We start from the raw sequence: 27597 nt of genomic DNA on the forward strand, positions 1-27597 counted from the left end.
ATCTCCAGGGACTGTTTCATAGAAGAGCATGGAGATCTGGCCTTTATCTATCCCTCAATCGATAGCAATAAAAAAAAAGTTTATCTGGTCAAAATCAGAATACTGTTATGGGAGCTTACTGTGCACACATAGACTGTAAGTTTCCAACAGTACAATACTGACTGGTCTTCATAAGTACTTCATTAGCTGCAGCACACTTTGGAACATCCTATGGATGTGAAAGTAAATGCATGTTCCTTCTTTTTCTTTCATGTGGCAAAATCAAGAATCACTTCTTCTTTGCATCTAAATTGGTGAGATGTGCTCGCAATTCACACAGGCAGATCCATGAAAGAAAGAGAAGTTGGGGCTTTCACTCAGTTTTCCAAAAAAAAATGGAACTTGAAGATGATGTTGAACACTGTAATAGCAGTCTTACCTATGAGGAAACTTTGTTTCCTTTCTCAATAGCTTCAGCCCATGGCAAAGACAGGAATCCATTCCATGCCTTAGATCTGAGCACAGTCATTCAAAATCAGCATAGCTTAGCAAAGCCCCTTTGTAAGCAGGGCCCTTTGGAAAGCTTGCAGCAGCACCTAAAAACTTGGAGCATGTGCTTGGTATCTTTAGAATCACTTTGTTTTGGAATGAAGTGAAGGCTTTAGGTCTATTTACCTGCTGTCTCAATAGGAACTGAGTTGCCAATTCAGTAACAGGCCATCTGTGACTTAAAAGGTATTAAGTTACAATTAGCAGAGCACAAAGGCCATTAAATAAGAGATGGGCATCAAAACATCTCCCTGGGAGGGAGCCGCAAAAATAGTTCCCATCCTTACCGGAACCATTTCAATCTGGACCTTTCTTTCTTCAGAAACAGTCCACTGGCAAGCTGTTGTGCTGTGAAGGACTAATTTCTCCACAGTTGTTCACAATCTCTGCTACTCCCCAGGGAAACGCGTTTGCAGCGTGGCATGGTTTGATAAATCACATCAGTCGACAGGAGTTGCGAGTGGACTGCTCTGAAAGGTTGCTACTTAATTTAGATTTATTTTACACTTATTTTCACTCTTTTGGCCTGCCTTTTCTTTCTCTTTGAACTTCTCTCTTTCTGGTACACTTTGAACACTGTTCTGTTCTCCCTCAGCTGCAACCAAATATCAGTGGTGACTGGATGCAGAAAAGGAGCTTTCTTTTGGTTAACTTTTAACCTGGCAGATATTCAGATTTATTTTTTTAAAATTCTCTTTCTCTAGTTTCTGAAAAGATAAAAAAAGTGCTATAATTCTACAGCATGTTGCATCAACGGTAACATCTTTTGATATGGCACTTTCAATATCTCAGTCGTCAGTAGTATTATCAAACTAAATTTGATACCAAAACTCAAGAAGAGAAATTGGGTTGGATTGCATTACTTTTTGTCAGTGGTTCTGTCAGGACCTCAATTAGCTGGAAATCAGATGCAGGCGTATCTGACCTCTCGTTTTACTATTGGATCAGCAGTGAATCCAGTTGGAAGTTCCTAATCATACTGAGCCAGAGGACTTGATATACCAGTCATAGCTGACACATCTAGCACAGTCCCATTTAATTGAATGGGTCACCAACCTTCATTAGGAAGGTAAGTGAAGCTAAATAGTTTGACTTCCCACCTTTTTCTAAATTAATATTTACACTTTTAATAAATGTAGATGAGTTGAAAGTTTTTAAGTAGATTTTAAAAAATAATTTTCAATTATTTTAATGTATTTTAGCTCTTTCTAAATGTCTCCAATCATCAGAGACATTTGAAGGCAGCTGAGAAGGCCTTTACAGCATGAGTTGTCAAAAGACTCTTTTGGCCTGAGGGTTGGGCCTGGTGATCCACTGCCTTAGGCCAGCCTACCACTCACAGACCACCCTGAATGGCTACAGCAGTGACACCTCCAGGACACTGGAAGCCATGCAACCACAAGAGTCAAATGGGATCCCACATTGACAAATGGCAAGCACAGGCAAGATGCAGTACGATCTGGCTCATTGGAACAGTTGACCAAAATCATTCAATGAGATCATCTCTTATTTTTCTAACCTCAAGGGAATGCAGGTCTGGTCTACTTATTCCCTCCCAACTTTTACCTATGCACCATTGAAAGCATCCTATCTGGATGCATCACAGCTTGGTACGGCAACTGCTCTGCCCAGCACCAAAAGAAACTGCAGAGAGTTGTGGACACTGCCCAGCGCATCATGGAAACCAGCCTCCCTTCCTTGGACTCTGTCTTTACCTCTCGCTGCCTTGGTGAAGCAGCCAGCATAATCAAAGACCCCACCCACCTAGGTCATTCTCTCTTCTCTCTTCCTTCATCAGGTAGAAGATACAAGAGCCTGAGGGCACGTACCACCAGGCTTAAGGACAGCTTCTACCCCACTGTGACAAGGCTATTGAACGGTTCCCTTATATGATGAGATGGACTCTGACCTCACGATCTACCTTGTTGTGACCTTGCACCTTATTGCACTGTACTTTCTCTGTAGCTGTGACACTTTACTCTGTACTGTTATTGTTTTTACCTGTACTACCTCAATGCACTCTGTACTAACTCAATGTAACTGCATTGTGTAATGAATTGACCTGTACAATCGGTATGCAAGACAAGTTTTTCACTGTATCTTGGTACAAGTGACAATAGTATATCAATACCATTGGATAGAACCCCAACCACTCCTCACGATCTCCAACCCAGGAACCTAGGGAGTCCAGAACCTGTTCACAATATTCCAGGTGCAGTAAAATGTTATTACTTTTGTACTCAAATTCCCATGCAACAAAGGCCACCGTACCATTTTGCCTTCCAATTTGCTTGCTGAAACTGGGTGTTAACTTTCACTGATGTGTGTACCAGAACACCCAGTTCCTGTTGAACACAATACCTTTCAAATCATATAAAAATACACAGCACTTCTATTTTTTTCTACCACCTGCTCCAGAAAATGGACATTTAATTTGTTAATTGAGTAGAGCAGGAAAAAAAGGGCATCATTGGGTTGGGTTGGGTTGGGTTGCATTGCTACTTCTAGCAGAATGTCATAAGGATCAGTACTGGGATAACCTCACATTTTTCCACATTATATTCCATATGCCATATCCTCACCCATTCTGTATTCCCCTGAAGCCTCTCTTCATCCTCCTCCCAACTCACAGAGCCACCCAGCTCTGTATCATCAGCAAGTCTGGATATATCACACTGGTCCCCTCATTCAATTCATCAACATAGATGGTGAGTAGTTGGATCCTTATGGTATCCGACTAGAAGTCACATCCCAACCCAAAAATGCCCATTTCCTTCCTACTCTACTTACTTAACAAATTAAATGCCCATTTCTTGAAGTTGGTGGTAAACTTATCTCAAAAATAAAATCTTAAAAATAGAGCTATGTAATTCAGGATCAGAATCAGGAAGCAATTTTTATACACTGGCGATTTGGAAAAGTCTAGGCTAGATCTTCCCTGATCCAGATTACCACCTGGAGCTACTGCTCATGGTCCCTGCCTGCCCCAGTTACCGGGGCCAGATGCAGAGGCCCAAGCCTGCTGGTACTCTACCTGGGAGTCAAGTGGCAAAGCCTCACCATTGACTAAGCCTCAGGTAGTGTAGTATAAAGGCCCCACCCCCAGGATGTCATGAGACTAGCATCCTAACAGACAGGAGACTAAACATGGGGTGAAGCTTTGACTCCTGTTAAAGTTGCAAGGCTGTTTTATTTGCCCCTAATATTTATTCAAGTATATTTTAAAACTTAATTGATGAAAATAATCAAAATAAAAAATTTAATTAAAATCATTAAAATGTTCAGAAGTCGTTAAAACATTGAACTAACGTAAAATTGTTTCCACATGTAAAGACTTATCTTACTCATTCAACAGGCCAAGAATCCTCAATGAAATGAATGAAGTCTCCCAATCGACCTGACATAGTGCAGGATTGGAAAAATGATTCCCCAAGCAAATACAGGAGAGTCCCAGTGAGACCAGATTCCCCCACTGAACACCCATAAAAGACAAAATGAAGGATGCCATGGCACCTGAGTCAGTAAATCCCAAACCTACAGTGGTTCTGCTAAGTCTGGGAGTTACTTCCATGTGGAAGGCTGAACAGCAGAGATTCCCTTTGAAACTCCAACCACAGCCAACATGAATCACCATGTTGCCTCAAAAAAAATTAATTGATAATTGGTTTATTATCATTCGCATGCATTGAGATAGTGATAAACTGTTGTTTAAATGGCCTCCAGGCAAATCATTCCATACAAAGGTTACTTGAGGTAGTGAAATTTGAATGGCCTCCAGGCAAATCATTCCATACAAAGGTTCCTTGAGGTAGTGAAAAGAAAAAAAAACAGAATGCAGAATATAGTGTTACAGTTACAAAAAAAGTGTAGTGCAGGTAGACAAATAAAATGCCAGGGCCATGACAAGGTAGACTGGGAGATCAAGAGTTCATCTTTATCGTACAAGAGCTCCATTCAAGACTCTTATAACAGTCAGATAGGTGTCCTTGAGCCTGGTAGTGTGTGTTCTCAAGCTTTTGTATCTTCTGGAGAGGGAAGGAGAGAATGACCGGGGTGGGAGGGGACCTTGATTATGTTGGCTGCTTTCCCGAGGCAGCAGGAAAGGTAGACAGAGTCGATAGAGGGGAGGCTGGTTTCCGTTATGGACTGGGCTGCATTCACAACTCTCTACAATTTCTTGCAGTCTTGGGCATTCAATGAAAGTTGGAGTTGTTAAGACAGAAATGGATACAGTTTTGTTAGATAAAGGTATCAGTGGGAAAACAGAATCAAATGCAGATCAGTTGAATGCTAAAAAGAGGACCAGAGAATCCTTCCACGGATGATGCTTGACCTATTAAGTGTTTCCAGAATTTTCTGTTTTTATTTCATATTACCAGCATCTGCAATTTGTTTAGCATTCACTATTTTGAAGCTGGTTGTGTTTTGCCATCCCCAATGTTGGCAATGCAAACCTGAAATGCACAAACATTCCATTCCCCAGTATCTGCATCACTGACCAGTGTAAAATTATATGCACCACAAGAATGAATTAGAAAACCAAGAAACTATCATAGCCCTCATCATTCAGGATAAGCCAGAGGGTATGATGACAGGAAGAATGTACCACTGAACACAGATTAGGGGTAAATAGTAACCTTGTGCAATGCTGGAAATGGAGATAACAAATCAACAGCATCTAAAGCATTTCACCTGTTTTATGTTCCCAATGAAAGTCACATCAAATGGCCCGAGATACAGAGATTCCTTGTAAAAATGGACCAGTCAATCAGGAGGGAAAGTGTGAACCACTGGTTTAGGAAGAGTTAATAAAATACTCCAACCTGGTTTTAAAAAGAAAGTGTAATCTAGCAGGAAAGCCAAGGGGTGATAATGCGAAACACTGGAAAGATGAAACCAACCGTTCCCTGGAAATATAGTTTTTTCACACTTGGTATTGATTCAAATCTTGCCAGAACTAAAAATATCAGAACGTTCATCTTGTGCCTTTAATGTTACAATTGCCAAGTGAGTGTGATGTATTGAATCCCAACATTATACCCTGGGTTGAAATGAACTGACAAATTTCACAGAGCAGCTATAAATGAGAGTAGTCCCAACTTTAATTACTATGGACACTGTTGCCTCTTCATCAAGGACCTCAAATCTGTTTATAATGTTGCTGCACAAGTATGTCCTTCCTTTGTGCGACCAAAGTACATATTAATGCTTTTAGAACAAGTTATTTAAATGGGCACCTATTACTAATTGGAACAGCAATGCCCTCAACTCTTTTAGCAGCATGTCTAGTGATAGAACAGACTTGCAATTATATCACACCCTTCACAATCTCAAGTCATCACAAAGTGTTTTATTGCTAATTCAGTACTTTTAAAGTTATGCCAAGTTTGTAATATAGGAAACGTAGCAGACAATTTGCACACAGAAAGCTCCCACAAGTAGCAATATGAAGATCAGACAATCTGGTTTAGTGTTGTTTGGTGTAGGGTAACTGTTGCCCATCATACCAGATGGACATCCTCTGTTCTTCTTCAGAATAGCACCATTTATATCCACCTGAGAAAGCAAACAGGTCTTTGGTTTTACACTGATTTCAAGAGGGCCTCTGGGGAGAGAAAACATACTGGTTGCAGCCAGTCAGCGATAGTCAAATATTCATAAAGTTAATGGCTCCACACCAGTAATCCAGCTTTGGCCAATACTCCATATGCCTGTCAATTTCCCTTTCAGGTACATCAGCTTCCACCTAGTTTCAAGGCTCTTTCAGTTACAGTGGGAATCCTGAAGGTGCAGAGGACTGGAGCTCGCCTGGTGACAATCAAAGACCCAGTACTAGGGTGCAAAAGAGGTAAAGTGGGATGGATGCATTTGAAGTCTTCCTGTGCCACTTACAAAATGGATGCCACAGAAGTTTGTGGGTCATTGTGGCGCCAGAACCTTCCCCAGATCTGCCAAATATCTTGGTGGCAGCGGACCCCTCCCTTACAAGAGCCACAGAATAAGCAGCCAATATGTTCTGATCTCAGGAACCCCGTGCCCAAATTGTTCAAATACTTGTTCCAGATGGTCATATGGGAAAAGTAGATGAAAGGTCTGGACAAAGGCCTGGACAAGACATGAGCAGAGAAAGACCTCCTTTTCTGTTTAGTAATGAAATTCTTTACAGATGTGTAGCAGCTGGTAACACTCACCTAGAGTTGGAAAACATAAGGGCTTAGAAATTCACTGATGCCTGGAAAAGTGCCTTTAACTGACAATTTTCATCAAGCCAATGAACTATCTTTCCCAAAGACCCACTGTTGGAAAACTTGGTGGGGTGAGGGGCCTGATGGAGACATTGAAAGGGTTAAGTATTAACTTAAGGAGGACCCACTAGCCTGGGACCTCCATGTACAGGTTACCCTTAACTTACTTAGAAGCAGACATTACAAGCACTTTCCATGGGCCATAACACACATCTGAGAAGTGGCAACCAGGCATGAATTTCATGCACCTCCAGGCTTTGTGTCAGACATATGGATGACCATAAAGGAAAGCCACAAACACTGCAATCATTTAGGTATGTATAGGATTTTCCTCAATAAGTTGGTATCATGTAGTACACATAAATGTACTACTCAATGGAATTTCTAAGGCACGAGATGAGGCCAATTCGTTCTTGGGATGCAGGCATTGCTGACAAGCCTGGTATTTACTTCTCATCCTTCTTGCCCTCATAATATGGTGATAGATCTTCCACTATTTGACAATACAAATGAGTGGTGCAATAGTCAGTCCAAAGAGCAGCTTAGAGTTGACGATAATGCTCGAGTCATAAACAGCTAGAATAGGTCATGTTTTTTCCTGAGAACAACAATCAAAGTTGTTGATAAACTCCTATATTTTATTGTCTTATGGTCTAAAGTCACTTTCATTTGCCAAAGGATTTTCCTTTAAACCAAATTAAAATGCTCAAAGCTGCTAAGGTGGAATCTGAACTCTCTCTCTCTCTCTGGAATCTCCTTCTTCTTAGTCCCATGGATCAAGGATGACTTGCTTCCACCTTGGTTTTGAATTCTGGTGACCAATGAGGCCAATATGGGTACCACAGACTCTTCCCCAGGTGGGACAGGAGGTGATTGATGGGCCAGGCAGATGGGTGGTTTGAGGTCACACACTTCTGTCACTTATGCATGGATTCTGTTTACTCCTAATGGATGGCTTGAGGTCCTCAATACTACTCTGAATGCTCCTCCTTGATTTTGAGTGACATTGGGGTGGAGACTGCCAGGAATCAGTGGGGAGTTTGTATTTCTTCACACTAACTTTGAGCACATCCTTGAATTTCCTTCTTGGGACTACCAAACCCATACCAAAACAAATCCACTGCAGTAAAATACAACCGTGGAGTGAAAGGAATTGTCGATGTTTCGGGTCGAGACCCTGCATCAGGATGGAGACAGCATCCATTGTTCAATGTGTCCATTGTTCACGTCTCCTGTTTTTACAGGCCCCACAGCATACTTTTTTTTTTGGAAAGTTATTGTTGGGCAAAGGGTTATCCCTACTGTCCTGGCTGATATTGATTTCACAGTCAACCTCACTAAGAAACAGATCATCTGGACATATTCACATTACTGTTTGTAGGGCTTTGCTGTATGCAAATTGGATTCTGTTTTTTTCTGTCTTACAGAAAGATTCATTGGCTATAAAGCAGCTGGTGTTCCTGCCTCTACCATAAACATTGCAGGCCTTTTTCTTCATTTTCTGCTTTTCATTTCAGATTTCCAGCTCCCATAGTATTATCACTTTATAAATGCAAGCTTTCTTTTCCCCCCCATATGTTGCACATGATGAAACTCCCTCCCCATGAACAGGGAAGGTTAATGGGCTAGGCTACCTTTCTCAAAGAAGAACTGGGTGGTGGGGTGGGGGCGTGCAGCAATTCCAAATAAAAGCAGAGGCCAGCAGATTCCCAGTGCAGGACTGAAGCTGGATTATAATGTCAGCGAGGAGAGGTAGTGATGCTCGGGATATAGAGGCAGGCTTTCTTGTCGTTTGTTTTATACCTGCTGTTGCACAAAGAACAGCATTTAAATGAGTGACGCACAAGTTGCACACAGGAACAAATCTGTCTGTTTTTTTTCTTATATTGAATTAGTTATTGAGAAATTAACAGAATTCTTGATAAACTACCAAAGGCCCCAAAGCACCCCTGCTTTGAAGCTTCTTCTTTCATTGTACCAGCAAACACTTAACATCTGAAGCTTTCCCATAATTGTTATGCTAACCTTGCTGCAGAAACCTCTCCATTTGCATTTGAAGGAGCTAAATATTAGCCAAGAAAGAAAGAAAGAACCCTTTTCTTAAAAAAAACCATGAGAAAGTGTTTCTCCCACTGTCCCTACCTTCTTGGGGAGGCTGTGACATTCTCAACAACAAATGGGTGAGAGGAATGGAGAAATCTTTCAGCCTGTTGCAAGAAGTAAGTTTATAAAAACTAATAATCAGAAGCACTTATATGAATTTCAGACACAATTGTTTAGCTAGTTTTTTTGCACTCAGATATATAAAAGTCTTTGCTTTTAGATTTCCTTGTTCAATGAAAGGATAATTTTAAAATAGATTTTGAAGATTAATTGCAGATGTTTACTTTTTTTTGAATACAATGTATGCTTTACATTACTGCTGCAGTTAATCATCAAAAGACCTGCCACATGGATTATTTTATCACTTACCTGCTACCCTGTAGCAGCTTGGACATGCTTAATTTAACAGCAAAAACTTTAACTGAAACATTAAGTAGAGTGTAACACGATAATCACCTGGGCTAATTAAACAAAACATACAGGACAACAATGAAACTCTTTCACTTGGGGATTAAAGTACTGTTCATTAAAAGTCCACTGAATATGGACAGGAATGTCTCCCCCATTGAGTCTTCCTGCCTTTTGTCCACGTTAATAGAAGTCCTGAAGTTACGTGAACTTATTTATTTCCCATCATTTTAATTTGCTTCCCCCTCACATAACTGAATCAAATCTAATGTGAAGATTTTGTATATGTTCAATACTTGACATGTCAAAGTTGATTATTATTCCCATGTCATTATACCTTTGTCTGTCATAAATCAGTTCATTTTGACATAATATTAAAAATGCAGCAATTTATCTCTGCATAACATATACACGAAGTCTTAAGGAGAAAAATATAGAGGAAAGTGTTACAGCATCTAAAAGTCACTTACATGAGGGGAAGTTAATGAACTATATAAAATAGGTTAAATATTATATTAAAAATTTTGCCTATGGCATGTCCTAGCTTAACTAAAATTAACCTAATATCCACATATAATGTTTTTGTTCGTCTATAAAAGGTTATTATTTTGCACTGATGCTAAATGTGGACAAATGAGACTCGTGTAATTTTGTAATTTATTTTACATTAGTAATTTATTTTACTTCAAACTTTATAATATTTATCAAAAGCTTGTGCTGTCAATACTGTACTAATCTCTTAAAGGGAATATTAGTAGAGGGAGCACCTCATTACAAAGTATTTTGCTGTTTCCCTTTGAAGATTAATACAGGTTTGGTGTTCACATTTCCCAGAATTGAGATGTTAATGGAGTCATTAGTCTCTGCCCCACATGAAGTTTGAACCACAAAGTAAGTCCTCTTCTGCCGAAAGCACTTTTTTTTTAAAAAATGGCTCACATCCAGCTGAGCTGAACACCTGGTGGATTTTCCCAGGATCCGTGAATGATGGAATATAGGCTGATCTCAATCTGTTTACTTTGTTTCTAAAAACAAATAAGAAAAAAGTCTGTTCAAATTTCCAGCCATCCATTACTGACAATAGACAGCAACGATGTTGTCATATGAACTGCAAAGTATTCAGTCATGATTAGATTCAGATTTAACACAATTTTATTTAAAAACTTCTTTTTGACAGTATTGTGGAAACTGTCTCAATTTACAGCAGTCAGGCACATAGGAAAGGTGTCTAATTCAGGCACCAATTCATGTGAGCATGCCCATGCCTTGGAGAGGATTCAGAAAATTAACTGGAATGAATCACAGGGTGAGGGACTTCAGTTAAGCAAAGAGCTGTGATTGTTCTCTAAAGCAGAGATGGTTAAGAGGAGACTTGAAAGAGGTATTCAACATTTCAAAGAGGCAAATGGACACAGATTCAAGGTAAATGGCAAAAGAATCAGGGGTAGTAGGTATTATTTATGTAACATGATTTTTTTAAAAAAAACACAAGAAATGCACTGCCTGTTAGAAGTGTTGGAAGATCAAATGTTAACCATGCAATAGGATGCATATCTGAATATTTGCCATGAAGAAAGATTAGGGGAATAGATGAATTGCATACCCCTTTCACAGACACAGAGCAAAACAAGTTCCTTTATTGTACAATTCTCTGATGCTGTGTGATTCAAACATGACTATTCAGCTGTACCAGCAGCCAGAGAAAGATTTTCATTTACATTATGGAGATGCAAGAGACTGCTGGAATTTTTGAGCAACAAACAAGATGGAGGTCCTCAGCAGGACTGGTCCAGATGAAGGATCTCGACCCAAAATGACATCTGTCCATTTCCCTCTACAGATGCTGCTTGACCTGTTGACTTCCTCAAGCATCTGTTTGTTGTTCATTTACATCACACCTTTCATGGTTTAGGTTATCTTAAAGCACTTGTAATCAATTACTTTGAAATGTAATGCAGCCAATTTGCATGCTGGAAGTAACCACAAACGGTTTTCAGAGTCAGAATTTGGCTGTATTTAAAATAGTTACATAGGATCCCTTAACAACCACCCAGGAGGGCAGATGGTACTTCAATTTTGCATGTCATCAGCAAGATAGCACCTTCAGTAGCAGGGCACTCTCTGAGCAGCAATCAAGGTCCTGTTCAAGGTTTGAAAGCAAGTTATTAAAAGGACATAAAGAGGCCAAAGGGAAATGGACAAAGTTCTGGCAAATGAGGTATAAAGTGGGAAAATGTGGAATTCCCCACTTTGGCAGGAAACTCTCTTTATAAAAGTATATTATCTAAATGTTGAGAGATTGCAAATCTCCAAGATGCAGAGGGATCTGTGGGTCCTATTACATGAGTCACACAAGGCTTGTATGCATGTACAGCAAGTAATTAGAAAAGCTAATAAAAAGCTATTGTTTATTGGATGGAGAATCAAAGACAAAATCCAAGGCCATAGCTCCCTGAAAGTGGCTACACAGGTCGATAGGGTGGTAAAGGCAGCGTAAGGCATGCTTACCTTTATTAGTTGAGGAACCGAGTTCAAGTGTCAGGAGGTTATGCTGCAGCTTTATAGAAGTCCAGTTAGGCCACATCTGGAGTATTGCATTCAATTCCAGTCACCCCATTACAAGAAAGATGTGGAGGCTTTGGAGAGAGTGGAGAAGAGGTTCACCAGGATGCCACCTAGATTAGAAGGCATGTGCTACAAGGAGAGGTTGGACAAACTTGGGTTGTTTTCTCTGGAGCATCAGAGGCCGAGGGGAGATCTGATAGAGCTTTGAGATTATGAGAGACATAGATAAACAGCCAGTATCTTTGCCCCCATTCGAAATGTCTAATACCAGAGGGCATGTGTTTAAGTTGAGAGGAGTAAGTTCAAAAGAAAATGTGTGGGGCAAGTTTTCTTTTAAAAACAGAGTGGTGGGTGCCTGGAAGGCACTGCCAGGTAATTCATTTATTTGCTGTCTGTGGGATCTTGCTATGCACAAATAGCCTGCCATATTTATCAATATTACATCCATGACTGCAGTTCACAATCAGTTACCAGAGGTACTTTATAACACAGAGGACTCAACAGGGTAGAAATTAGTATGCAATGTACCACTGTCCTGGGTGCAAACCAAGCACAAAACATACCAATTGAACAGTGGGACATTCTATGTCCAACTTACACATTTAACATGTCATCCTTCACAATTTCCAACAGGATTCCACTACCAGACATATATTCCCCTCCCCTTTCAGCATTTCGAAGGGTTCACTCCTTTCAGTTCCCTGATCGGTTCTTCTGTCCCTGCCTACCACTCCCCATCTTATGGCACTTTCCCATGCAACCACAGGAGGTCCAGTATCAGTTTTTTTCCACCTCTTCCCTTCCCACCATCCAGGGATCCAAGCAATCTTTCCAGGCGAAGGAATGAATCACATGCACTTCTGAACTGGTATAGTGCATTCAGTATTTACAATGTGGCCTCCTTTACATTGGAGAGATTAAAACGCACATTGGTGATCATTCTGCAGGAGTGACCCTGAGCCTCCTGTTGGCTGCTGCTTTAGTTCCCCACCCCTCTGACCTCTCTCTGTGGCCTTCTGCACTATTACAATGAGGCACAAAGCAAGCTTAAGGAATGACATCTCATCTTCCATCGGGTACATTGCATCCTGCAGCACCTAATGTTGAATTCTCAAACTTTAGATAATTTACTTTTTCTGTTTGTATTAGGACTGGCCACCTCTGCCTCTCATCACCATCTTGGCTCAGCTTTTCTTTTTGTATAGTCTGGCCTGCTGTACATGTGCTACAGCCTAATCATTTGCAAGACATTACATAGACAAAGAAGCTTAATCTGACCTTAACTGCCACAGTATGGTCTCACCCTATCACAAGATATTCCATTATTCTACCCACCACTCTTTGCTACCTAAAACTAACTTTGTTTCCCTCTCTCTCAGTTCTGATGAAGGGTCCCAAACCCAAAATGTTAACTGTCCCTCTTTCAACACATGCTGCCTGACCTGCTGCAAATTTCCAGAATTTTCTGTTTTTAATTTCAAACTTCCAGTATCTGCGGTGTTTGTTTTTTTTTATTTTCGTCTGCACAAATATTGGTTTCCCCCATCCAAATTTACATGAAGCTATTTTAAGCATTTTGTTAATGCATATTTTGTCTATCACAATATTCTAAAAATTAAGTGCATCTCTCTTTCCCCCCCAAATATATGAAAAATCTAAGCACGTCTCCCATCTGCAACCTACTTACCTTGTCAAATTTGTCATGCTTTTAGGAATTAACAATGGAAAAAACTTTATATAAAGAACAGCCTATGTAAATATGTCACACTGTATTTACACTCTTCTGCCATCTGTGGTGCTAGAGCACAAATTTTGTATTGTACAACTCCTCTGCCTGTAAAATGAAGCTCCTACATATCAACCAGCCACTCCTCCCAAAATGTCAGAATTTGAATAATTTGACTTATAGGAACATCAATAGCACCCGCTTCAATTATTCTATTCATTCAAAGACCACTTAACAGTTGGTCCAACTTCTCAGTTGCTGTATCATTGAAACACTTAGCAGGTCAGGCAGCATCTGTGGAAGTATCAATTTACATCGAGTCCAGGACCTTTTGTCAGAACTTCCTCCACAGATGATGCCTGACTTACTGAATGTTTCTAGCATTTTCAGTTTTTGTTTCAGATTTCCAGCATCTGCAGTTTTTTTAATACAATTTTCTTCATCATGTGACTGGTTTGCATACAACAACTATTCCCACAAAGACATTTGGTAAATGATAAAGGGACGTATGAAGTTTTGTTACATTTAGTCTTTTTAAAATCTTAATAGAGACTACTGTAGTAAATGCAGAAAGACAGTGCACTGTTTGCATTTGAGTCACAAACTTTGATGTTATCGAAGTAAACTTAAACAATTACGATCAATACGAATAGAATTAAGAGCTTTGACAATTGGGGGAGGGGAAATTCCTCCAAAATTGCCTCAGTTCGTATACGTTTCAAACATAGTTATTAGAAGAGAATTAACTTTATGCACCCCATTGAAATCTCAGAAGAACTTAGTTGGTTCTGTGGTTGAAGTCCAAAAAGGGGGTTAATGATATTTGTGAAACCTGGTGAGATGGAGAGTAGCAAGCTGACACAAGACTACACATCAGTGAAAGATGTGGAAGCAGCACAACTGAGCAAAAAAAAATTTAGAATGTTAATCATCATTTTTCAATAGTTTAAATATCTGCATTTTTTTTTAGGCCCTAAAAATTCCCACCACTATTTCCTTTTTGCTCCCCCAACCCCCACCTCTTTTGCAAGTTTGCCTCTCTTCAAGGTTCCGAGGGATTTTTATTTCCCATGAATGTGTGGCAGGCACCTGCGAGTTATGAATTTTAAAGTGATCATTTTCCTTTCACCAGTGGTGGACAATGGGGGGAGCTCCTTTGACTCACTTTCACAGCTCAGTGAGGCTCTCAGATCGGCCACATTCCAAACAGATTGGAGTCAGATCAGAGCTGTACAAGATTGTATCAGAGGCTCCCACAGAAAGACAGGGAGCAGATGGCCAGTCTTCAGCACTCCTCCCCTTTCAGTGTGCATTCTCTAGGCGATAGCCAACAATGTGGGAAACCAACTCCCAAGCCCGGCCTATTGATTCCTGAATAGGACCACCACTTGCCACAAGCCTGTAGGTATGAACCTCTGCAAACAGATGGCGAGATCATTATGAGCAATTCGTTCCTTTAATGTATCTGTGGGACGTATTCAGAGAATGTTATGAACAAGCAATGAATATGTTGCAAACTGCCCCCTCCTCAGTATTAACACTGTTCCAATGCTACATATCAAAAATTATCTTCTGCACACATACATTTCATTACTTTCTGCTTTCAGTTAGTATTTTAAGATTTGTTTTAAATTATTCAACTCCTTTTCCTCCATTTTGTTTTAAATCAGTGGCACAAAGCATTTTTTTCCTCCACTTTCACCTAACTATAATAAAATCCTAAAATTTAAAAAACAGGTTACTTCATACAGTGTCCTGCCATGTCTCTCAATGATTTCCCAAATAACTCAATTAATTCTTTGAAATGCAGCACATTTGTCACATAGATAACAATTAAGTCCAAAGAACACCATCATAAATTTCAGGTCTTTGGATTTCTCATCATCCTTTCCTCTTGTTAAAGGGCTCTGCACCCCTTATCATTGGGATTTTCCCTTTACTGTCCAATATCATGTCATGCAGGAGCATCACCTGTGGATTGTAACAATCAAAGCATTTATTATGTGAACAAGATATTATAATATTACATATACATTTCCCAAAGATAGACTAATGAACATTCAAGGGAGTTAATCAAACTAAAAAGCCGATTTAGCTTATGCAAGATGGGGTACATGATTATATTTGTCTCCTGATCGGTACTGTTGCTCAGCTGATTGTTGGACATTCTGGGAAATTTTTCATTTCACCAGCAAATAATAGAGAATAACTCTGAACTAATTGCATTTGACTAGTAATTTTCTTTAAATGGATTGACACTGAACCTAAAAGTTTTCTTACTTTCTGTGTCCGACTCCCAACCTAGGATTTCTACAACCTCAGTGTGCATCCTTTCTTAGCTTGACATCTGATCTTCCCCCAGCTCTCCATATCTACTGATTGGCCATTCCTCAGTCTGGACTCTAAGCAGCTGAATTTGCCAGACTCACATAAATTAAACCATTCCAGCATATCATGTGAATACTTACTGTTTACTTTAACAAATCTCCAAGGTCTCAAGCTGATGTGCAAGCACCTTTTGGGATGGAGGCTACATGTGAATTTAATTTGTATTCTGAACACATGGCTATTCTAGGGATAAAATTCTTTCTAAAGTTTTGTTTAATAGTAGTTTACTTGCCATTCATCTTTCTGTCTTGAAGAGAAAAATCCTTTTCCCAAATCAGAGAATACTGCAGACAATGTGTATCATGTTATAATGTTACTACACATGACATGGCTATTGCAAGACAACTTTGTACAAGGAACTTTGTCAATGTGAAGTCAAAGTTATAAAATGAGTAAAAGTGAATATAGGCAAGTGTGGTAGAGAAGGTAGTCTAAGATTCTGCCAGCTCCAACTCACTCCAAGCATTAAATGTGTGCCTTAACAGATGGAAGGACCCCAAAGTCTCAGCATGGGTCTCAAGCTGTTGTTGGACTGCAGAGGAGTGTTAATTTGTTACTCAATATCCACATCACAAAATGCTGACCAAACAAGGGTTAGTACCAGATTTTACAGTTCAACAACTTACTCACTGTATTAAGTATACTAACTTTCCCTCACCCCTCCTCTGTATACAGTTAAACTTATGAGTGACTCGTGAATTATAAAGTGACCATTGTCCTTTCACGCAAGTAGCAAATGGGAGTAATTTAGCAATCAGGGACATTTCAGAATACAAGTTAAAGATGACATTTGCTTCTTAAAATAGGTGTGGGTCTCATTTTCCTTGGTTATGGATTTAGCAAGAAGCACTTTGTAAAGTTCTATATATGGTGGTAACATGCCAGATTGGAATGACATCTGTGAGCAATCTGGAGCTGTACTATTATCATTTTCTCAACAATGCTGCTTCTGAGTCAGAACAGCTGTGGATCCAGCAGCAGCTACTCAGGCTCAAAATATGTGAGCAAACTACAGATTGGACATTGCTGCGTCACAGACAAAGATTAAAGATAGAAAGCAGAACATTGGAAGCCAATCTTTTTGCAACTCTTTGCCCAACCCAAAAATACATTCTCTTGGAAGAGGCTTTTTCTGCTCACAAACAGTACAATGAGGCAAAGATTCATCTTCCCTCCTCCTGTGTAATCAATTCTGTGCGCACAAGGCAATGACTGGTGATAAAAGGGCAATATTTTAGAAAAGAGCTAACATCTCATGCAAAAAATCCCTGGACTTACATAATGGCCAAATTCAGAACTGAAAAAAAAAATGCTTAGAACCATTCTGATTGTTTTTTGAAATTGCACAGTAATCCCAAAGATGGTTTTGATTTTCTGTTCATTATGAAAGATGGCTTGTGCTTTCTCCTAAGGGTACTCTGAGAAACTGGCATAAAGTTGAAAAAATTCTGCTGGGCAAAAGTACAAGTTGCATCAATGGATTTAAGGAACTGCAGTAGTAAACAAGGATACAGTCAGTCAAGTTAGTTCTCAATTCCAAATTAAACAGAAGAGATCTGGGGTACCATGTTTAAAATCTGTCCAAACCTGCATCTATAAAACATTTTTCAGAGGCCCTGAAGTGTGGATCTGTAACAAATGTAACACGTACCAATATAACAAATTTGTCAAATGTTTTCCCATCATTCATTTGCCTTGTCAATCACATGGCCTTCCACTATAAAGGAACTATCATTTCAAAGATCAAGGACCATTATCTGTTTATCTGCTTACCTTCTGACCACAACTTAAAAAGCAACTGTGATGTACTACAATAAGAGCTCCAGTAATCCAGCACGGTCAGGACTGGCAGATTTTGCAGACTGTTGGATATTATTTCTATTAATATCTCAAAACACTTCATAACATTCAAAATGTTAAATTTAAAGTATCATTATAAGTTTTCCAGTGATCCAGGTAAGTTTAAAGGGAGCAAGGGCATCAGGACTCTGGTGAGTGAGGAACATGTAAACATCACCTGGCAAGCCAGATGGAGATTTCCAAAAGTCAGGATAGCCAAATTATCAAAGTTTTTCCTGTATAGTGGATTGAAAATTTCAGCTGTTTGGAGCAGACACCAAGATATTGATGGCCAACTCTTTCTCTACACAAAAGTTTGTTATTTTTACTTTCCCCCATGCTTTTTCCTCTAACATCTTAGTGCTGGCAGTTCCTCAGTGCCTCGCTGAAGTGTGACTGGACCATATCAACAGGACCATTCCACAGTGGATCATCACAGCCAAGCCCAACTCTGGCTACACCCAATCACAAACACTTTTGCACTGCTACACCCAATCACAAACACTTTTGCACTGCAGCAGGAAATCAGAAGTGAGAAGTTAGTCTTAAATCTCTAATCCTAATAGTACTGACTTTTCTTGCTCCTCCCATATTTAGGTCCATTAACCAAAAACTATTGCATCTAATCCAGCACCAAATTACACAACTAAATATTCACTTTGTTGGCGAACATTTTTTCTTGCAAACCTCTTGCTCTCAACTCAGGAAAGAGGCACATTTTAACAAGGTGCTTTTAAGAAGAGGGAAAGGGCAACACAGAGGCACAGCTAGTCGAACTGCTGCCTCACAGCTCCAGTTCCTTGGGCTTGATCCTGACCTCAGTTGCTGTTTGTGTGCAATCTGCATGTTCCCCATGACCATGTGGGTTTCTAAGTGTTCTGGTTGAACTAGATCATAACCAGGTGGAGCCCAAAGCCCTGTGGTACCCAACTAGTCACAATCTGACAATCTCATCCTCAGAAGAAATTCCTCCTTAACACTATGTGAAATGGATGATCCCTTATTCTGACACTATGCCCCAAGATCTAAATACACCAAATAAACAAAATATCTTGAATGCTTCCACCTTGTACAAGATTCTGAAGGGAATTGACATTTCAAAAAAGATAATCATTCTTCTATACCCAATGATTAAAGGCCTAACCTGCTCAACCTTTCTTCACATGCAAATTCTTTCATCCCATGAATCGATCCAGTGAACCTCTGTTTAGATGACGCAAAATTGCTGAGGAAGGAAAGCAGTAGGCAACAGCCAGGAGAGCACAGGAATAAAACCTGCACTTGGTCTTTAGGCTTTCACATGCCTGTAACTTTAACCTTGAAGCTGCTGCTTTTGATACAGCATTCAACAGCAAGGAGAACAAGTACATAAGCTGTGTTCGTCAAGACTAGCCTGAGTAATTACATGACGATGGTGAGCACTTCTAAAGATGCTGCAACACTATATGTTAATAGCTAACTACACAAAGTGGTTGTGAAACAGCATGAGACCATTTCTTATATAAAAAAAGCAAAGGCTTAAGTCACTTGCCCAATATTTTAAATTATGGATGGCAGATAAGTGTCTTACAACAGACCTTACAGGGGGTTTCTGACTTAGGAACAAGCAACATCTGCTAATCCATTTTAAAAATTCACTTCACAGTTGATTAGAATAAACCTAAGCCAGAAGCCAATCATCTGAATCAAGCTGTGCTGGGTACCCAATCTGTGTTGCAAAAAGATGGCTTTAAGACACAAATGCACTGGCTTGGTGAATGTACTTCCTTGCAAACTTCTTGACGATACAAAAAAATTTTTGCAAAAATTTACTGCCAAACCTATAAGCAGCTTTAATTGACATTTGGAAAGTAGACACAGCTGCCAGTTTTGTGATGGATGGCAAGAGATGCAGTGTACTTTTGTTCTGATAAAAAGCAACAAACTTTTCAAACACCTCAATGGCACTCTAAATAAACTTGCACTAGACTGAGCAAACCAGAGTCTAAGTGCAACAAAAGTGGTTACTGATTCATGTGCACATTTAACTCATTTACAAGTAGGTAAATCTTGTAAAACAAGTTCCAACAATTTTTTCCAATTACAAATTTTAATTTCAGTATTTTGAAATGAAGAGAATCTGAATATCAACAATAATTAACACAAATTTCTAATTCCAATTTATAATTCCATTCAGTGGTTCAATGGAAAAATTCAATGGCCAGTGTGGTACTGAAGTCTAAACGGTGCACAAGAACACTGTCTGAAGGTAATTGAAGACTGAAAAAGCTGCAGATGTTGGAAATTTAATACTCAACAGGTCAGACAGCATCTGTGGAAAGAGAAATAGTCAACATTTCGAGTCTGCAACCCTTCATCAGAAGTGGGAAAGAGATGCAAGTTTGTTTTCAGTAGAGAGAAAGTGGGGGAGGGATGTGTAGAACAGAGAGAGTGTCAATGTTAGGAAAAAACAAACTGCTGAAGGAACACAATAGGTGTAGCAGCATCTGTGGAGGGGAAAAGAAATTGTTGACGTTTCAGGTTGAGAACTAGTCATCAGGACAGGATTCCAGCATCTGCTGTCTCTTATGTCTCCATATCTGTGAATAGGATGAGTTGATGTGGCTTAATGAGGGCAGTTACCAGCACATTAAGCTTCTTGCTTTGTGCAATGTGTTCTTCCTGTCTATACAAGAAGGATTTTTTGCCTGCCATCTTCTGTGTATAATCTAGCCTGGTGGGATTGCTCTGAGAGCTGGCATGAACTCAATAGATCAAATGGCCTCCTCATCTTTATAATTATATATTTACATTTTCTTAGAATGAACTCAATTTTGCTAGACCTTTTGGCACTTATTTTTTGCCCAGTAACTTATTGGATGTGCAAGATGATGAGGGCAACAGAAGATCTAGCATTTGCTCATAGAGACAAACTAATTTAGTTCCCCCCCCCCCCCCCAAATGTAGTTATATATTTTAAGAAAAAGAGGGAAATATAAATGGACCAAGAAAGACTAAAGGAACTAAGGCTTTACTCATTGGAGAGAAGGGGGATGAGGTATACAAGATATTAAGAGGAATAAATAAGCGTGGACAGCCAGCACCTCTTTCCCAGGGCACCAATGCTCAAAACAGGAGATGGCTTTAAGGTAATGGGTGGGAAGTTCAAGGGAAGATGTCAGAGGGAGGTCTTTCCACTCAGAGTGGTTGGTGCATGGAATGCGCTGCCTGGGGTGGTGGTGGAGGCTGATACGTTGGACAAGTTCAAGAGATTGTTTGATAGGCAAATGGAGGAATTTAAGATAGAGGGATATGTGGGAGGAAGGGGTTAGATAGTCTCAGGTGTGGTTTGAAGAGCAGCACAACATGGTGGGCCAAAGGGCCTGTATTGCTCTATGGCTTTTTTAAAAAGAGATGGGGCAGGAAATGCCACTTAAAATCATTAATAAATTCACCTACAAGAACAATTTCACTTTATCAACAATATCCACATCAGAAAGAGGATTTGTTTTCTACTTGTTAGTGGTGAATTTAATGTGCAATATGCTATAAGAAGTTCTTCTTCAGCTGTAAGGAGTTTGTACATTCTCCCAGTGTCTGCGTGGGTTTCATTCAGGTGCTCCAGTTTCCTCCCACATTCCAAAGCCATATGGGTTAGGAAGTTGTGGGCATGCTATGTTGGCACTGGAAGCGTGGCGACACTTGCGGGCTACCCCCAGAACACTCCACAAAAGATACATGTGTGTTTTGATGTACCTGTGACTAATAAAGATATCTTAAAATAGCTGGATGGCTGGTGTCAAGGCACTATTTATTCAAGATACAGCAAATCTCTGTACCCCGAATCTGCTGTCTGATTTACACATCCATGACTTGTTGATGTCCCATTCCTCATCCCAAGATGCAAGGTCACCAGTCATATTGCATACCTTTTTGGCAACTAAGCAAGGATAACCCAAGCTGTTACATTATCTTTCCATAACATTATACAAGGTGCTCCACCTCCATTGGACAAGGAAACTTTAAATATCATAACGAGGCAGGAGACTTGAAAGCACTTCAGATTGCTGGGCTGAAAACCTTACTTACAAATTTATTGTAGTAGTCTAGGAGGATACTTCCACAACCATTCTTGCTCAGAAATGAAACTAAGATTTACCCAAAACTCTTTAGATTTCTGTGGAGCAACCACCACAAAGAATTGACCAAGACAGATGCCACCCATTCCAAACTGCCTACTGCCCTATTCAAAGCTGCTGCAGAACAATTATATATTTTGTTAAACAGCAATATATAAACCATACCACCAATTTTGGTGTCATCTGCTAACTTACTAATCATGCCAACTACATTCTCATCAAAATCATTAATATACATGACAAACAAAAGGGGACCCAGCACCAATCCTTGCTCCACACTACTGGTCACAGGCCTCAAATCTGAAAAGCAATCCTCCACCACCACCCCAACTGCTACAACCAAGCCAATTTTGTACCCAATTGGCTAACTCACACTGGATCCCATGTGTTTTAATCTTCTGGACCAGCCTACCATGTGGGAGCTTGTCAAAGACCTTGCTAAAGTCAATGTAGACAATATCTACTGCCCCGAATCCTTTTGATCACCTCTTCAAAAGTCAAACCCGAGACAATTTCCAATGCACAAAACCATGCTGACTAGAATCTAGGGACTGATGGGAATGTGGGGAGAATAAAATGGAATTAATGCAGGATTTGCACAAGTGGCACTTGACAGTTGGTCTGGGTTTGTTTCCCTGCTGTACAATACAGTAAATATCACTTAATTGCTTTGTATTTCTGTAGTACCATCACCTCACCCAGGCAAATTCTTACAGCAGTTTATAATGTTGTCATCAATTTGTGAACATGTATGCAGCCTTATCCTTCATCCCCTAGATGCTCAGGTTCTGCTAAATTCACAAGAGCTTGAGGGAGGGCAACTGGTGAAACTAATCCAAACCAAAGGAGAGTGGTGGCAGAGAGCCAATACTTGAGAAATATTGCAACCAGAAAAGATCTCCAGACCAGTGTCACAAGATATTTAGAGGAAACTGAAATGTATTCCTGGGCAAAAGAGGGCTCACATTATTCAATAGCCCAAATTTACAAACAAAAAGTGTAGAGAGATTTCAACCACTGTTCTATAACCTCCAGGGCCTCAGCTTAAATTTGAGCAAGAACATTTGGATGAACACCTAAAGTTTCCTCATTAAATGAGGCGAATTGATACCCAGGCTTAAAACAACACACACCTGGATTGCATAAACTATTAAAATATATCAAGATTGAGGGACAGGCAAGATGGTGTGTTTTAGGATTCACACCTTCAAAAAAAAATATTAAAACCACGATGTAGAACCAAGGAGCCTGCTTAAAAAAAATTTATAATCACAGTCAATATTGGAACAAAACAAGATTAGATTTCTAGCCCACTCCCTTAGTAGAAAAATCCTGGAAAAAGCAGCTGACCAAGCCTTTTACACAGTAGTAGTGTCTAGAAAGAATAAATTCACAAACCTCAAGCTCAAATCTCAATCCAAATGGCTTTATTAAAACAATAACTCTTGCACTAGGTTACTTTTCAAATTTGTTAAACATTATTTGCTAAACCACCATTAATCTACTGTAGCTGGATTAGGAAGTGGCTTGTGGTGACAGGCACAGTGGAATGTTACACTATCCCATTATCAAAACATAACTTTATCAGATCTGAAATTGGAGACAGCCTATTCAGTTTTTCCAAGTCTCTGCAACTTTAACTCAGCTGTCATTTAAATTTAGTTTCATCTTTGTTCTTTTCATAATCAACCCCTGTAAAAGGAAAAAACCCACACAGTGAGAGCAAAAAAAACTTGCTTTCAATCATCAATATTTCTGAATTGCACAAAAATAGCGACAACAAAGCATCTACAGCGGCATGCACTAGTCAGCTCATACACTGTGTGTAAAGTTCAAATACAGAACTCCTTCCTCTGTTAAATCAGCTCATTGGCATGGCTGCCCTATTTTCATCGGTGACCTACGTAAGTGGATACTGCAAATCTCTCCCAGGAACCAGATTCCAGAGTCATGTTGAACTTTTAAACAGAAAAATCTTTGTTGCATTTCTACAAGCCGATAAATTCTGATCTTCCTTTGATTCACATCCTACAAAACAGCAAATGTGCTCCTTCCCTGAAAGAAAAATATCAATTAATTATAGTATGACATCAACTCAACCAAGTTCCTCCCACATTCACCTACATTGAGATACATTTATTCTCTTTTTTTGTGGATAGTGACATGGAGGTAAAAGATCAGCCATGATCCTATTGAATGTCAGGACAGGCACAAGGAGCCAAATGGCCTCCTCCCACCAACATTTCTTATGTTCATTTGAAAAAGTTTCCTTGCTTGATAAAAGGCATTCTTTAAAATTAATCCAAGCTGTTCAGGAATAGTTGAAGCAAATAAGATCTCGGACACTTTTTTTTTATATTCCTGAAGACCCATTATCGCTGAAGATACAAGAGACTGCAGATGCTGGAATCTGGAGCAACAATGTCCTGGAGGAACTCAGCAACTCATGCAACATCTGTGGGAGGAAAGAAATTGTCAGAGTTTCGGGTCAAAACCCTGCATCAGGACCTGTTGCATGACTTGCTGAGTTCCTCCAGGACATTGTTTGTTGACCCATTATCACTGACAAAATTAGCAAATGGATGGAAATAGTGTTACCTATTGATATCTGATGAAGACTGGATGAATGAAGGCAATGGGAAGATGGTTAAACCTATTAGGATATGAACTCTGCCTTTTTGTACACCACATGGAGCAGTTACATCAAAGCTGTTTCTGCATTGTAATTTGTGTGATACCTGCCCCTAATCGGCAAAACTCTCAGTTTAACCTGCCCCAAAATGCATTGAAGGAAAGTTACTCTTCTTTGCAATCAAGCTTTCTACATGGGCAGCTCCCAATAAGCAAGATGATGCAGTATGGCATCTGCAGCAGAACAGGTGGCATGTCCATACATATGTAGTTAGAGACAGAGTTTGAGGCATTCTATCAGTTGCACGTTGTGGAGCTTAATACATTGGCGATCCTTCTCCTAACAGCATGTCAAAAGACTGATTTAAATTTATTCTCTTCGATTACAACTGTTTTAAAAAAAAGCAATTAAGAGCCAAATCTCAAATGCAAAACAAGAAATCAAGTGGCATATGCTAATTTTCACTACGTGAGAGGATTTTTTCTTCCTGCATTTAACTTGATGTGAAGTGCCACTCCTGATCAAATCAATGGCCTGTTTTGTAGAGCTTCCACAATGCTCCAGGATTATCAGGGCAATTTTTTCCAAAATCAGACACATCCCTGATGTTCTTAAACTTTATAATAATGTTGTTCTTCTGCCATATTCCCAGGAAGTGAGGGAGGGTGCAGGAAGTTTATTTAAAAATCAACTGAGAGCCAAAAATAAACAAGTACCTGGAGATGGCAGGACATTAAAGAGAATTTTAAATCAGAGGCTTGGTGGTGGAGGAGCAAATGTCATCAAGGACATAGGGTAATGGGTAAACAGTACAATGCTGGTTTCAATAAAGTAGAACCTTGGAAGCAAGGTGCCAAATAGAGATTTACAATAAAACTTCGGCTAAACAAAAATCACATTCACTAAACCCAAAGATAAGCTTTTTTCTTTTTAAAATAATGTAGATGCAAAACAGTGTTAGTTACACATTTAACACATCTCTTGACTATATAGTTTGCAGCTTTGACAAAGTTGCTTAGAAAAAGATAATGTAACCAAAAGATAATTTTGACAATACAGATTAAGGAGTTAAAGAATGAAGAGATAAGTGTTTTAAGTGAATATCAAAATAACTACAAATGCTAGAAATTAACATAAAAGCAGAAATTGCTGGAAATACTCAGGTCAGGCCATGTGTGGGAAAAGAAGCAGTGTTCACATTTTAGATATTCTGCATTCTGTTATTGCTTTTCCCTTGTACTACCTCGATATAATATGATGGAATGATCTGTATGGATGGCATGAAAAGTTTTTCACTGTACTTCGGTACATATGACAATAATAGACCAGTTTCATTTCTCTGGAAGAGAGAAGGTGATACACAGAGTACTTTTTATTTGCATTATAGGATGAGGATGAAGTTTTCTAATACTCGAGCGGATGCTTTTATGTAAATGGTTAATACTACCGGGAAACTATGTTCACAAATGCAGAGTTAGATAAAGATGAAAAAGCAAATCACGATACATTGGAGAAGCCATTTCAAACACAAGTCGATTGATCAGAACAGTAAAAGATTTTAACTACAAGTCATGCGAAATTAAATGGGTTTGTTGCCAAACTTAAAAACGCAAGCCAAAACACTGAGTAATTAATGGATCGTAAAGAAGTACTTAGAATTTGCTGGATACATTGAAAAAAAAGTTCTTACTTCCAACATAAATTTAACAGTTTATTACGTTCGCTAACAAAGGAGCAGCTGCAGTTTATTATACTTTACAGATAGGGGTTACAAGGAACCGATGTGGTGCTATGCCCATTAGTTTCGTGGCACCTCCTAGCCTCGTTGAGGTTTATGGGGCCGAGGTTGACCAAATGACCACCAGCAGGCTGCCGCATAGCCAACTCCCCCTCACCAGGAGACTAGAGTAGCCCACTCATTTCACAGTGCTGTCACGGCACGTAACGCAACCGCTCTCTTAAAGAGTGCACGCCAAGCAAAAGCACATACGTACCTCATTAACTTCCGTTCACCGGACTTCAGCGATCCCGAGTCACACTCAGCTGCAACAACGTGGCGATAGGTCAAAGGCTACCAATTAGGCTCATTTTTTTTTGCGCAATCAAAGCCGCGCTGAGAACCCGCCAAGCGCTGATTCAATCACAGGAATGGAGTGGGGAAAAAAAGAATGTGCCTCTTATTTAAAGAGTGTGTTTAAGTAATTACCTGGTATTAACCGATTAGCTAAAACTTAAGCAGTACGCAGCTGCAACAGCTTTGTTTCCTATATCTAAAATAATGTTGGCAGCAATGAGAGAAAATGCAAATGTGCAGGTGTGCATTTCCCCCTCCACCCCTCTCTATTTAAGGTTAGGGTGCAGAATTAAATGGCAATTCATCAGAGTGCGCGCAGAGATCCCGGCTTCAGCAGCTGGATTGGATTGTGCCCGGGCTGTGATTGGCGTGCGTGTTGTCATAGCAGCCGCCGGGCCGGCGCCAGCTGGAGAGCTGTGTGAATGGGTGACGTCACGCGGCTGGCGCCGGCCAGTCTGGTCGCGCGCTCTGTGCGATCCCGCTGCCAATGAATCAGTTGTCAGCGAGCAAACCAGCGCTGACCTCAGGAATGTACACACAAACTCGCCGCAAAGACAACACAGCTGGGCAGCCAGGGGCAAGTCGGTGGGGGGAAAAATATACGAGATGCAGTCCCCATCCCACCCCCCCCCGGAAAGGACTATTCTTATTTTGCATCCAACAAACCCAAGCGGTTTACTGCAAGTTGCAAATGTGATGGGTCCTATTTGCCTGAGTTCTAAGTCAGACCAAGACTGTTACAGTCACTATCTGCACATCACCGCCTATATGTGTCACGTCACATTGGGTTATAACTGTACTAGCAAAGTAGGAAAGATGTTGAGGGTTACTTTTACGTCAACAAAGCTTCGAGGCGTTCGCTTCATGTACAACTGGGTCTTGAACCAGGACTGAGATTCCATCAGGTATTCCATAGTGTGTACAGCCTTCACAACGTACGTTTCCTTGCTCGCGTTTCATGCGGATTTCAT

The 27597-nt window shown here is 39.9% G+C and overlaps 1 long non-coding RNA gene across 2 annotated transcripts; it reads right to left on the reverse strand.

Moving 5' to 3' along the window:
* Positions 1–9934: 9934 nt before the first annotated feature.
* LOC127570673 (uncharacterized) lies at positions 9935–26954 on the reverse strand. 2 transcript variants are annotated; one of them, XR_007956376.1, is made up of 4 exons: positions 26547–26954; positions 23825–23975; positions 11793–11920; positions 9935–10309 (listed from the first exon to the last, which is right to left on the reverse strand). It is a non-coding gene; the product is annotated as an uncharacterized LOC127570673 (long non-coding RNA). The 2 variants fall into 2 exon arrangements; XR_007956377.1 differs by lacking the exon at positions 23825–23975.
* Between the last annotated feature and the right edge of the window lie 643 nt (positions 26955–27597).

The sequence above is a fragment of the Pristis pectinata genome, chromosome 5 (genome assembly GCF_009764475.1).
Source record: "Pristis pectinata isolate sPriPec2 chromosome 5, sPriPec2.1.pri, whole genome shotgun sequence".
In the NCBI taxonomy this organism is placed as follows: Eukaryota; Metazoa; Chordata; class Chondrichthyes; order Rhinopristiformes; family Pristidae; genus Pristis; species Pristis pectinata.